This window comes from Prionailurus bengalensis, chromosome E1 (assembly GCF_016509475.1).
Source record: "Prionailurus bengalensis isolate Pbe53 chromosome E1, Fcat_Pben_1.1_paternal_pri, whole genome shotgun sequence".
In the NCBI taxonomy this organism is placed as follows: Eukaryota; Metazoa; Chordata; class Mammalia; order Carnivora; family Felidae; genus Prionailurus; species Prionailurus bengalensis.
In genome coordinates, this window is record NC_057347.1 from 8,941,333 (window position 1) to 8,955,368 (window position 14,036).

The following is a 14,036-nucleotide window of genomic DNA, read 5'->3' on the forward strand; positions in this document are numbered from 1 at the left end:
TCAACAGACAAGTTTAAAAGATGACGATTCATTGGGATCAGTGTCGTACTAGCCTGCCTGGGCTGCTGTAACAAAATGCCGTAGGCCAGGTAGCCTGGAAGTTCAAAATCAAAGTGCCAGCCAATTCAATGTCTGACGACAGCTCTGTCCTTGGCTGGCAGGTGGCCACCGTCTCCTTGTGTCCTCACGTGGCCTCTCCTTGGTGAGCGCACATGGAGAAAGAGGTCTCCTGCCTGCTCTTACAAGGCCAACAATCCTATTGAATTAGAACCCCACCCTTATGACTGTATTTCACCTTAAGTACCTCCAAAAACCCCTGTCTCCAAATATAGTCACAAGCCGGGGGGGGGGGGGGGGGGCGTGGTTAGGGCTTCAATATTCGAACTTGCCATAGACGATCCCTACATTGTTACAGCACTGGGGGTGAATTTCAGCCCATAGCAAGTATCCTATCTGCCCCACTCCTGTTTTATTAAGTCTCTGGAATCTGTACAGTCTTTGAACGGCTGCTGTCCCAGGTACGAGGGTAGCTAGCCGAGCGGTCGGCTGTCACCAGCTCATTTCTGTCAGTAAGTGTAAGGAAGGGGGTAAAAGTCAGGATTCTAGGAAGCAGCTTAGTGGGATCCCAGAAAGGGGGAGAGAGGAAAAGATAAGTGTTCCGAGGTGGGTTAAGATTCTCAAGGCAGAGGTGACACCACCCTCTTTGGTGTGGAAGGGAGGTAGGGAACGCCTGCCCAAGAAAGCTCCCCAAGGGAGCGCGTTTTGGGCCTAATTTTTGGTAGACGCTTCTTCTGTCACCCGGGCGGCATCTGCTATCCTGTCTGTTTTGTTTTGTTTTTCCAGAAGGGTTTGCCAAGGCTTAAATGGATACACACAAGACGTGCTTGAGTGGCTCAGTCGGTGAAGCGTCCGACTTCGGCTCAGGTCATGATCTCCCGGTCCGTGGGTTCGAGCCCCGCGTCGGGCTCTGTGCGGCCAGCTCGGAGCCCGGAGCCTGCTTCTGATTCTGGGTCTCCCCTCTCTCTCTGCCCCTCCCCACTTGTGCTTGCTCTCTCTCTCTCTCTCTCTCTCTCAAAAATAAATAAGCATTAAAAGAAAAACACACAGGACTGGTCTCTCGGTGGCCACAGGCGCGAGTAGATCCCTACGTAGTCACTCCTGCCGAACCTCAGCACTTTCTGCTGCTTGAAAACCTTTGCGCCTTCCCTCCCAAAGACAAAGTGGCGAGTCAACGCCAGGGGCTGAAGAGAGATGGCCTGCTGAAAACCAAAACTCGGACCACATACACGCAGCGCCCTACAAGGACCCCCCCACACACACACACACACTCAGCTTTTCGTGGCGGCAGCCCTACTCACGGCCCCAACCGGCCACGACCGTCAGCTGCTTTATGGTCACCTCCCGCTGCTCGACCCGGGGGGGGGGGGCCCCGAAGAAACTTACGCGTGATCCGCGAACCCAGGACATCTGCGACCTAGCCCCAGTGTGCAATGGAAAACGGGACACGTGTGCTCACTTTCTCCTCGGCGGGTAGGCGGTGAGGACGCCCTCCGTAGACGTTTATCGAGTGCCGTGATGTGTCCGGCGTGGGGCCGGGCCCCGGGAACCTGAAAGGGAACCAGAAAGGTAGGCTCCCTGCTGCCGGAGTTTACAGCCAACTGGAGTGGGATGGGTAGTTGCACGTGTCGACGCGGCCAGGCTACGGCGCCCAGTTGTCCCACCGAACACGGATCTCGGCGTGGCCGTGAAGGTGTTTTGTGGGTGCAATGGCCATCTGCAATCTGTTGACTTTTTTTTTAATTTTTTTTTTAATGTTTATTTATTTTTGAGACAGAGAGAGACAGAGCATGAACGGAGGAGGGTCAGAGAGAGAGGGAGACACAGAATCTGAAACAGGCTCCAGGCTCCGAGTGGTCAGCACAGAGCCCGACGCGGGGCTCGAACTCACGGACCGTGAGATCATGACCTGAGCCGAAGTCGGACGCTTCACCGACCGAGCCACCCAGGTGCCCCCAACCTGTTGACTTTTAAGTAAAAGAGCTTCCCCTTTGTAAGGCGGGCGGGCCGCGTTCAATTAGGGAGAGGCCGTTAAAAGCCAAAACCAAGAGCAAAAACGGAGAGCGCCGGCCGGCGAATGCCCTACAGATGTTGGGTTGCCAGCTCCCGGGGCTGCCTGAGCAGCCGGTTCCTTGAAAGCACCCCCTGTTTGTGTATGCGTGTGCACGAACCAGATACACATACAGGTCTACAGAGACTTATTTCGTGCAATATACCCTACTGTGTTGACATACGGACATAGACAGATGGACAGAGATTGACGATACATTTCTCTCTCCTGCTAGTTCTGTTTCTCTGGAGAACCCGGACTGATACAGGGAGACTCACACACACACACACACACACACACACACACACACACAAGGGATTACTAGGCAGTGTCCCGAGTGCTATGACTAGGGGAGCAACTTCGGCGGTACGTAGCCACGTAAGCCTAAGTCAGGCTCTCCAGATCTGAACCTTGGGTTCCTCGCGTGTAAAATGTAGACAGCGGTACCCCCTTGTTGGGTTACTGCAGGGGGTCAAAGAGGTGAAGCATCTTGCCCGTGAACACGCGGTTGGGAATATGAGGGCGGGGTTTAAACTCAGGTCTGCCTTCCTCCAGCGTGGGAACCCCTACCCTTTGCCCCATCACCGTGCTCCCTGGGACCTACGATTCAGGCACTCGGCCGGAGACAACGCATACTCGGTCATAGCTTCAAGCAAGTTCTGCAGAGATGCCTCTTAAATTTATTCTACCTTGAGCCCAACCCTGAGACAGAATTCCAGATTTCCATGGCAAGCCGGTACCTGGCTGTGACCACTGGCTTCAAATCCAACATACCTTAAATTCAAACTCATCATCTGCTCCCTCCCCCCCACCCCCCACAACCACCATCGACAAATCCTGGCTTCGTCTGTCTCTACTTGTATGACCCCGGGAAAACTACTGACCTTCTAATCCTCAGAGTTCAGTGGGGGGAGGGGGTTGGCAATACAAGGAAAGCAGACATTATCACAGATAATTCTTACATTTCTTTGCGTCCACAGTACCTATCTCTGTGTCTGGTACCTTTATTGCATTCATTCGTCCAGCATCTATCCGTTCATCTATAAATTCATCTGATTTTAATTAACCGCACAACAGGAATCATGGATTTAGTCCTAACTCACTACTCGCAGGGTAATTTTCCAGAATCATCATTTCCCATTGGTGCCATGATGGGACGGTTTTATTTACATTTTACGTTGGCGTACTGCCACCTAGTGGGCAATGTTCAAGTTGCAAGCAAAGAGAGAAAAGAGGCGGGCAGATTTGAAAAGCAACTTTCTAGAAGAAATGTTTACAATTATGAAGACCGATCCACGGGTGGTATTGTTGGATTTCAACAACCATCTGAAAAAATAAATAACAGGATGTCTTTTGAATACAAAGCAAATCAGAAATGAATACTATAGCATGCTACCAGCTCATATAATCCTATGACCCCCTCCCTTGTTCTAAACAAAATGAAAAATAAGAGAGTCAGCATTCTTTTCTGCAACTGACTGTTTTGCTACATTTGAATTTTTGGTGCCGTATGTTGGGTGGGAATCTAAATTAAAGAGAAGCCACTCAACTACGGGTTAGAGTTCCTGACTGCTCTACCTAGCTAAGAACTCTGTTTTCCTTAATGAATAAGTTACCATTATCAAGTTCATAACCTGTACTTGGGGCCATGCTGAATATTTTACATGGATGATCTCACTTAATCCTTATGAATCTGCCCCCTTGCTAACTCAAAGGGTCGGTGGTCTTACCTATGACTCTCAGCATAGTGCCTCATCTATAAAAATGGGGTAAGTGGCTTGTTCAAAGTCAAAACCAGGACATAGAACTGGATCCATGATCCAGGTGTGTATGAACCAAACACAAATTCTTTGTGATTTCATTTTCCCACAAACAACTCCTCCACAACTCCAAGAATGTTGTGAGGATGAAACAAGTCATGGAAAGCACTTTTTGGAGAAAGCACAATGCTTGAAAGCTTATATATGAAACAATGTTACCCCCACAGGTAGGTATAAAATGCTCTATGTTCTATTAGGACAACCATTACTTTACAAGAGTATTATTTGGTTATGGATTGCTTCTTCTCAGTAGTGATGTCCCCTCTTTAGAAGAAAAAAAATATTTTCAGTGTTTATTTATTTTTGAGAGAGAGACAAAGCATGAGCAGGGGAGGGGCAGAGAGAGAGGGAGACACAGAATCCGAAGCAGGTTCCAGGCTCTGAGATGTCAGCACAGAGCCCAACACGGGGCTCGAACCCACAAGCCCCGAGATCATGACCTGAGATGAAGTCAGACACTCAACCGACTGAGCCACACAGGTGTTCAGTGATGCCCCCTCTTTTATTCCTGGTTTCAGTAATTTTCATCTTTTTTTTCCTAGTCAGTTGAGCTAAAAGTTTGTCAATTTTCTTGATCCTTTCAAAGAACCAATTGTGGGCTCTGTTGATTTTCTCTATTGTTCTTCTATTTTCTGTTTCTTCTCTTTCCTCTCCCATCTTTCGTATTTCTTTCCTTGTTTGGATTCACTTTGCTCTTCTTTTTCTAGTTTCCTAAGGTGAAAAATTAGACTATCAATTTGAGATCTCTCCTTTTTTCTTAAGACTTCCCCCCCCCTGGTTTTAGATTCACAGTAAAATTGAAAGGAAAATAAACAAAGACTTTTTTTACACTCCCTGCCCTACAAACGCACAACCTTCTTCATGATCAATCGCCCCTACAAGAGTGGTATTTTTGTTACAATCGATGAACCTACGTTGGCACATCACAATCATCCAAAGTCCATAGTTTACCTTAGGGTTCACTTTTAACGTTGTACATTCTTACTCTGGACAAATGTATAACACCATGTACCCAACATCATGGTACCATACAGACTATTTTCTATGCCCTGAAAATCCTCTGTGCTCTGCCTGTCCATGCTTCCTCCCTACCCCAACCCTTAGCAACCACTGATCTTTTTACGGTCTCCATAGTTTTGCCTTTTCCAGAATGTCATGTAGTTGGAATCATACCGTGTAATCTTTTCGGACGGGCTTCTTTCATTTAGTAACATACATTTGTTTCCTCTGTATCTTTTTAGGGCTTGATAGTTCACTTCTTCTTTGGCGATGAGTAACATTCCATTGTCTGGAAGGACCACAATTTATTCATTCACGTACCGAAAGACATCTTTGTTACTTCCAATTTGAGTCAATTATCAACAAAGCTGCTGTTAAGGATCCATGTCCAGATTTTTGTGTGGACGGGAGTTTCATTTCATTTAGATAAATACCAAGGTGCACCCTTGCCGGATCATATGGGAAGAGCGTGTTCAGTTTTGTAAGAAATTGGCAAACTGTCTTCCAAAGTCACTGTAGCATTTTGAGTTCCCAGCAGCAATGAATGAGCGTTTATAGTTATAGGGGTTTATAGTTATAAATTTAATATAGGGGTTTATAGTTATAAATTTCCCTCTAACCACTGTTATGGCTGCATCTCATACATTTAGCATGCTGCATTTTCATTTTCCTAAATCTCAAAGTATTTTCTAATTTTCTTTGTAAGTTCTTCTCTGACCCACTGGTTATTTCACAGTGTGTTGTTCTATTTCCACACGTGTGAATTTCCCAAAGTTCCTTCTGCTGTTGATTTCTAATATAACTCCATTGCGGGCAGAGAACATGCTTTGTATGGTTTTAATCCCTTTGGATTTATTGAGGATTGTTTTATGGCCTAACATTACGGTCTATCCTTAGCCATGTCCCACGTGCACTTGAGTAAAATGTGCACGACACTGTCCTTGAGAGGAACTCTTTATAGATGTTAGAAGTAGCTGGCTCACAGTGCCATTGGAGCTTCTATTTCCTTGTTTTGGCTCATTCATCTGTTACTAAAAGTGAGATATTGGGGCGTCTGGGTGGCTCAGTCAGTTGAGCATCCGACTTCAGCTCAGGTCATGATCTCGCGGTTTATGGGTTCGAGCCCTGTGTCGGGCTCGGTGCTGACAGCTCAGAGCCTGGAACCTGCTTCGGATTCTGTGTCTCCCTCTCTCTCTCTCTCTCTGCCCCTCCCCTGCTTGTCTCTCTCTCTCTCAAAATTAAACGTTTAAAAAAAAATTTTTTTTAAGTGAGGTATTGAAATCTCCAACTGCTATGGTTAGATTTCCTGACCACACCACCTTTCACTGGCAAAGCAACTCAATTTTTCTAGGTAACAGTTACTAAGTGCCATGCCGTGCACCTGGGACTACGGCTCAATATTTTATGTGCATCGTCTCTTAATCATTAAAAATTACTGACAGTGAATCATTAGTAATAATACTTATTGAAATGTCTGTTTCTCCCTTCGATTCTCTCAGCTTTTGCTTCATGCATTTTGGAGCATTACTGTCAAATGCATATGTTAATTATGATGTCTTCCTTAGGGACTGACTCTTTCATCAATATGTAATGTCCTTCTTTGTCTCCTGCAGCAAATTTTTTTTTTTTTTTTTTGGTCTTAAAGTCTATTTTAAATATGTCACCTTACAGCTTTCTGGTCTCATGGTTTCTGATGAGAAGCAAACTTTTAATCTTTTTGAGTACCCTTTACATGTGACAGGTTGTATTCTCTCGCTGCTTTCAACATTCTCTCTGTCACTGGCTTTTGACAGTTTGACTATGACAGGTATAGATGTGGCTCTCTTTGAATTCATATTTAGAATTTGCTGTGCTTCTTGGATGGGCAGATTAATGGGTGCATTCTTCCCCCAAGTCCTTCATCAAATATGGGAAGTTTTCAGGCATTAATTCTTTAAATATTCTTTCTCCCCCTTTCTTCTAAGACCCCCATAACATGTGTTCGTATGCTTGATAGTGTCCCAAGGCTGTCTTCACTCTTCATTCTTTTTTTTCTTTCTGCCTCAAACTGGATCATTACAATTGTCCTATTTTCAAGTTTTCTGAGTATGGCACCTAATTGCTCAAATCTGATGAATTCCTCTGGTGAATTCTTCACGTCAATTATGGTACTTCTCGGTTCCAAAATTCCCATTTGGTTCCTTTTTACAGTTTTTATCTTTTTACTGATAGTCTCATTTTTTTCAAAAATAATTATTCTATTTCTTTTAACTCTTTGAACACATTTAAGACAACTGATTTAAAGTCTGGGCGTCAAGGATGGTTTCCATTAATTTTTGTTTTTCTTGTGCATGAGCCATATTTTCTCATTTCTTTGCATATCATAATTTGTTGCAAAGTGGACAATTTAAATAATATAAGGTGGCAACTCTGGAACTCAGATGTGTTGCTCCCTCCCCTTCAAGGATTTTTTGTGACCTCAGGGCTTCTTTAGTGACTTTCCTTAACTATTCTGTAAAGTCTACATGATTTGTCACTGTGTAACGGCTAAAGTCAGTGTAGGAACTGAAATCTCTACCATTAATAATTCGCTACAGCTAATAATTCGCTGAAACAACAGCTCCCCCCTTTTGTTGAGGGGCTCATGTGTACTAGGTCCCACAAACAGCCTAGGGATAGTTTTCTCACTGGGTCATGTTAAATAAAGATAAGCCCCATGACTGGGACTTTTCTAGAGGGCTGCCAGACAGGTGAAATAGTGACAATTCTCTTGGATGACTCCAAACCTACATAGGGGAATTTGAAACTATTCCAGCGGTTGCCAGACTACCAGCGGAAAGCCAAAACCACTGGCTTTCACAGCTACTGTGGTTCAAGGTTGCTGGTTTTCAAGGCTACCACAGAGCTGGGGGGGGGGGGGGGGGGGGGGGGGGGGGGGGGGGGGGGGGAGGGGGATGGGATCGGGACAGGTTGAAATACTACAAAGCTCACTGTTCTTACAGAGAGTCACCCATTTGTGTTTTTTGTTTTGAGTACATGCTCCTCAAATTGTTGCAATACTTTGGTTCATTTGTGGAGTTTGCAAAGGTTGATTCTGACAATTTCTGCCACTGTTCCCCTTGCTTTTGTGGAAGATCCGAAGTTCAGACATCCCTACTTGACCATTTGTTTGAAAACGCTCCTCCCGGATTTCTTTTAATAGGGAATGGAATACCTAAGATTTCTCTTTAATTAATGCAACGTGCATATACTGGATTCACTTAAAACAGCAGACATTCTGCCTAGGAGATACCATCCAAATGAGAAAACTGTCTGGCTTCTCAAATTTCATAGTAGAATGTCGGCACTGGTTTCCAGACTATTGCATCCACCGCAGGTTAGAACACGAGTTCAGAGGCGCCCGGGTAGCTCAGTTGGTTGAGAGTCCGGCCCTTGATTTCAGCTCAGGTCATGATCCCAGGGTCGTAGGAAGGTGCTTAGGAAGGACTTATGGATCTGGGCTCGTGGTAGGCCATTTCAAGAAGGGTTCCATGAATCAGAGGTTTACTCTCGATTGGGTGCTTTCAGAGCACCAAGCAATTCCACAAATGGGCATCTTCATTCTAATCTGGGAGGCAGGAAGAAAAGTGATCTAAAGGCGATGGCAAAGCAGCTTAGTCGTGTGAGCCAGGAGGGGGAGGGGAGGTGTTCTCTCTTTTGTGGTTTGCACAGTACTTTTTTTAAACTTTTTTTTCTTAATTTATTATATTCGCAATGTTGTGCAATCATCACCATTATTTCTTTTTTTTTTTTTTTTCTGAGAGAGAGAGAGGGCACAAGTGAGCAAGGGGCAGAGAGAGAGGGAGAGAGAGAGAGAGAGAGATGCGGGGCTCACCTAAAGCAGGGCTTGTGCTCCTCCAATGTGGGGCTCAAACTCACAGACCACGAGACCATGACCCGAGCCGAAGTCCTGTGCTCTACAAGCGCCTGGTGTCTCCAGACGCCACCCAGCAGGGGCACCTGGGTGGCTCAGCGGGTTAAGAGTTGCGACTCAGGTCATGACCTCACGGTTCGTAAGTCTGAGCTCTGCCTCGGGCTCTGGGCTGCCAGTGCAGAGCCTGCTTGGGATTCTCTCTCCCGCTCTCTACCCCTCCCCCCGCTCGCTCTCTCAAATAAAATTTTAAACTAATTTAACATATCACCCAGCAAAGTGACCAATCGTTATGTTAACCGACCCCTCCCCACCCCAATTACAAAAACACCCTCCCTTAGGGGTGGCACCACCCTCAATGAGAACCACAGCTCTGAGTATTCTAAATCCAACCGCCAAATCGCACTGAATTAAGGGTACATAATGAAGAGTACGTCAGACCACACCTTCACGGAACTATCTTACCAAGTCGTACTTAATGGCTTTGCGTCAAAAGTTGGCTTAAAAAGCTGTCCAGATCAAAGGCTCTTTTTTTTTTAATTTTTTTTATGTTTATTTATTTTTGAGAGAGAGAGAGAGAGAGAGAGAGAGAGAGAGAGAGCATGAGGGGGAGGGGCAGAGAGACAGGGAGACACAGCATGTGAAACAGGCTCCAGGCTCTGAGCCATCAGCACAGAGCCTGATGCAACTGGAACTCACAGACTGTGAGATCACGCACGACCTGAGACGAAGTCGGACGCTCAACCACTGAGCCACCCAGGCGCCCCCAAAGGCTATTTCTTTACTGCAGAAATGGTGCCCCTCGCATTGGCCACCAACAGCTGGTGTCCTCTACGTAAAGCTTCGCGTGAGAAATATGCAGTCAGCACCGCCAGTTGCCACCTAATGTCCCTTTGCCCCTTTTCCCCTACTAACAAAATCTCGCTTTTCTTCAAGGCAGCAACGTGCCTACCTAAGTACCCGCTTTTCCAGACTCCCGGACACCCGACGGACACCATTTTGCCTAATGAGTTGTAACGAGGCTTCCCTGGAACTTCCGGAAAAGCTTTTGCTTTTCTGATAAAAGGGCACAGAGGCTACTGGAGCCTGTAGTCTTCTTTCTCAAGACTAGATGAGTCATCTTCAGCTGTGACAGTCATCTCGTGACCCTGAGGCAATGAGCATGGGGACAAAAACTGGCTCTCTGGGGCACTGATGACTAGCCTCGTCAACACCAGTAACTGCCCACTTCCAGACTTCCTTTGTGGAAAAACACACAGACCTCTTTTTTTTTTTTTTTTTAAAGTAGGCTTTGCACCCAGCACAGAGCCCAGTGCGGGACCTGAACCCACGACCCCGAGATCAAGACCCGCGCAGAGACCAAGAGTTGGATGTTCAATCAACTGAGCCCTGCCAGGGGCCCCAAATCTTCATTTTTTGGAGCAGGAAGTCAAAGTTGAAAAGCCAAGAAACACTGTAAGAATATGATTTCGAAGTATGGCAGTACATCCCCCAAATTATAATAAAGACAGAAGCAGCTGAAGATATGTGCTTCTGGGGAGGAGAGTAGAGACTGGGTAAGACTGATGCTTTTCCTTACAGCTTCTGTAATACTTGATTTTTTGATTCAAGTGCTTTTTTTTTTTTAATTAGTTAATTGTAACTAGTTAATTAGTGAAAAGTTACAGATGACTTCTTTCTTGGCACGCAATTATAACTTCTTCAGGAAATCATATGCTTCCTCCTCTCTTATTTAGAACAATATAAAGGTTTTAAGGAATGCCTCCTGCTTCTCATGAGAACCAGGTATTATTTTGATGATATTTTTAATTGAAAAGTAAACAGCATACAATTTTAGAACGTGCTGTTCAAAACCGACAACAACGACTGGCTCAGTCAGTACAGCATCTGACTCTCGATCTCGAGGTCGTGGGTTCGAGCCCCATGTTGGATGTAGAGATCACTCAAATAAATCTTAAAAAAACAAAAAACAAAAACAAAAACAAAAAACAAAAACAGCAACAGACTAAGTTTGAAAATCACTGCACTGTGGCAAAAATTGGCACAGCCGAATTAGACCTGCAAATATAGTCAGTGTGGTTTCACAGGTGTCTTCTTTCTTCCTTTTAAATTTAATTTTTAAGCATTAAAAGATCAGGGGCGTCTGGGTGGCTCAGTGGGTTAAGTGCCCCATTCTTGGTATCTGCTCAGGTCATGATCTTACTCATGGTTCATGGATTCGAGCACCACGTCAGGCTCTGGGCTGAAAACTCAGAGCCTGGAGCCTGTTTCAGATTCTGTCTGTCTGTCTGTCTGTCTCTCTCTCTCTCTGCCCCTCTCCCACCTCATACTCTGTCTCTCTCAAAAATAAACATAAAAAAAAAATTTATAAGCCTTAAAAGATCAGATTTCACATAAACACCTAGACTTTTCATTTCTCTGAAAAATTTAGAAACTTAGCAACAGAGAGACCACATTCCTGAGTGGCAACAAATGGCTGAAAGTGAGAAGCTTCTGGTCCCTTTAGACGGTGTGTGGACTCTCCTAGTTGGCAGTTTTTACCTGGTTGACTTTGCTTGTCTGGTCCCACCTGCACTAAGGGACAAGGAGTCCAATCTCTCTTCTTGCAAAAGGAAACAGCATCGGGCAATGGAAAGATTACTGCATTAGGACTTAAAGTTCCATAAGTGTGACTTATATAGAAGTCAGAGTGGACTATGAAGTCATGCTAAAATTAACCAGGTAATCAACTTAACCAGGCTTTAACACCCCAAAAGGTTAGGGGCACCTGGGTGGCTCAGTCGGTTGAGCTTCTGACTTTGGCTCAGGCCATAATCTCACGGACTGTGAGTTTGAGCCCTACATCATCGGGCTCTGTGCTGTCAGCAAAGAGCTCGCTTCGGATCGTCTGTCCCCCTTTCTCTGCCCCTCCCCTGCTGGCACTCTCTCTCAAAACTAAACAAACATTAAAAAAAAAAAAAAAAAAAAAACAACACCAGAAGTTTATTTCCCACTTGGGCTGCATGTCTCACAGTCACAGGCAGGAGGACTCTGCTCCACAAGTTGCCCTGTGACCCAGGCTGGCGGAGGTTCCGCCATCTTGAATGGCACGGGTTGCCACCAAAGGGGAAGAACGATCAGAGATTCTCACGTCTCGCCTTCCTCGCCCAGAAACGACACTGGCCACTGCCACTCACACTTCATGGCCGTAACTAGTCACATGGGCTCCGTTTAATTAAGGGGGGGCTGGGAAAGGTGGAGCAGACGGAGTGTCTGGTGAGCGTTACGAGGTCTACCGCGTGCAACCTTCAAGTGAGCCACTTCATGCAGCTCAGGCTTCGTTATGCATTTGAAACACGAGGCGACGGATGGGTCTTTCCGGCCTTTGAGGTTCTGGGGCGAATCGGATGGGACCGTACATACCCCGGGACTGTGACGGGCTCTAAAAGTTACACAAATCGACAAGGATCACAGTGGCTACACGTTGATGGAAGTTAATGTGCTATCACCCCTACACCCCCACACCCCTGCCTGTGGATTTCAGAGGTGGGCTCCAAGAACAGGAACCCCCGGGGGCTGTAAAATCCAAGGCTGCTTTCATCTTAATGGCCCCACGCAGACACCTCACCTGTACGCAAGGCTGGCCCAGGGAAGAGGAAAGAGGAAAACAACGCTCGCTACCCTCAGTCTGTCTCGAGCAAACTATCAGCCTCGATGAAATGACTCAAGTAGGGGTGGCCCATTTTCCTTTCCGGAGACGGCCGCACCGTCTCTCTCCCCCGACCACGTAATCGTGGTTATAATGTAATCTTGACAACCCTCTCGTCAAGCTTGGGTCCACGTCACCCTTCCCTTGAACTCAAGGGGACCCGGGGCGACTGCTTCAACCTACAGAGGACGGCGCGAGTGACGTTCCACGGATTCTCAGCCTCGCCATTAAGAACACCACGGGCCGCTCCCGCTGTCTAGGGAGGCTCCCTCTTAAGAGTCCGCCTGCCTGGTCGCGAAGAAGCCCTAATGAGCCTGCGCAGGGACCTCACGGCACAAAGCCGTCAGTGCTCCAACAACCTAGCAGAGGTCCCAGCTGATGGTCGCCCTCCAGACTCGTGGCTGAAGGCACCCCCAGAGTTTCCTGCCCCGGGGCCGGCCTTCAAATCTTCACAGCTGAGCCCCAGGCACCGCAGAGCCGAGCAAAGGCGACCCCAACAGGCTACATCCAAATTCCTGCTCCACGCCGTGCGTGTGTACGCACAGCAAAAGGACCGTTTTTCACCACCACTAAATTTTTATGCAACAGCATCCGCAACAGTGGCACTCGTTAGCACCTGCAGCACTGGCTTAATTACCACACAGAGAAAGGGACAAAGATGTGTTTACTGAATTATTACACCTCAAATGCTATACTTACAGAAACAATTACGGGGGATGCTAAAAATACTCCGGACTGATAAGAATTCAGTGATGCTATAGCAACAGAAAAGCCAAAATAGTAACACTTAAACAAGGAGAGGGTTTGTTTCTCGCCTGCAAATTCAGACAGGCCGTTCAGGGCTGCTATAGACGTCAGGGAGAACTCAATCTCTCTCCACCTTATTTCTGTTATTCATGAAAAGAGGCTTCCGCCCCACAGCCCAAGATGGCTGCTTAAGCCCCGTCCATTGCGTCCACATTTCGGCTAGCAGGAAGGACAACAGGGGATGGGATGGGTAGGCCCCTCCTTTTAAGAACACTTCCCGGAAGTGCATCCACTGGCCAGAACATGGTCACGTGGCCACGCCAAGATGCAGCTAGACAATCCGAGGAGAACTCCGTTGCCATGTCCCTGGTAATAGGTGACAAACCTGTGGAAGGGAAAAATGGACACTGGGAGACAAGTGGTAGATTCTGCCACATGGAGATTCCAAGGTTCAATTCGTATTTGGCTTGGGATCACGGGTCCAAATAATTAACACAACTACCTCAAGAACCATAGCAACGTGGCCCCTGTTGGACTCCCAGCTCTAAAGATGTAGGTTAGAGCCGTCAGATGAAATAAACCCATGTCTATGCAGCATCAACTTTCCTCACCAGACGACTATATGCACAATGGCAAACAACACTTAATAAATGTATAAGCACTTAATAAATTCCTGAGTGAGCACCTGGATGGCTCAGTCAGTTCAGTGTCCGACTTCGGCTCAGGTCATGATCTCACAGTTCGTGGGTTCGAGCCCCACGTCAGGCTCTGTGCTGACAGCTGGGA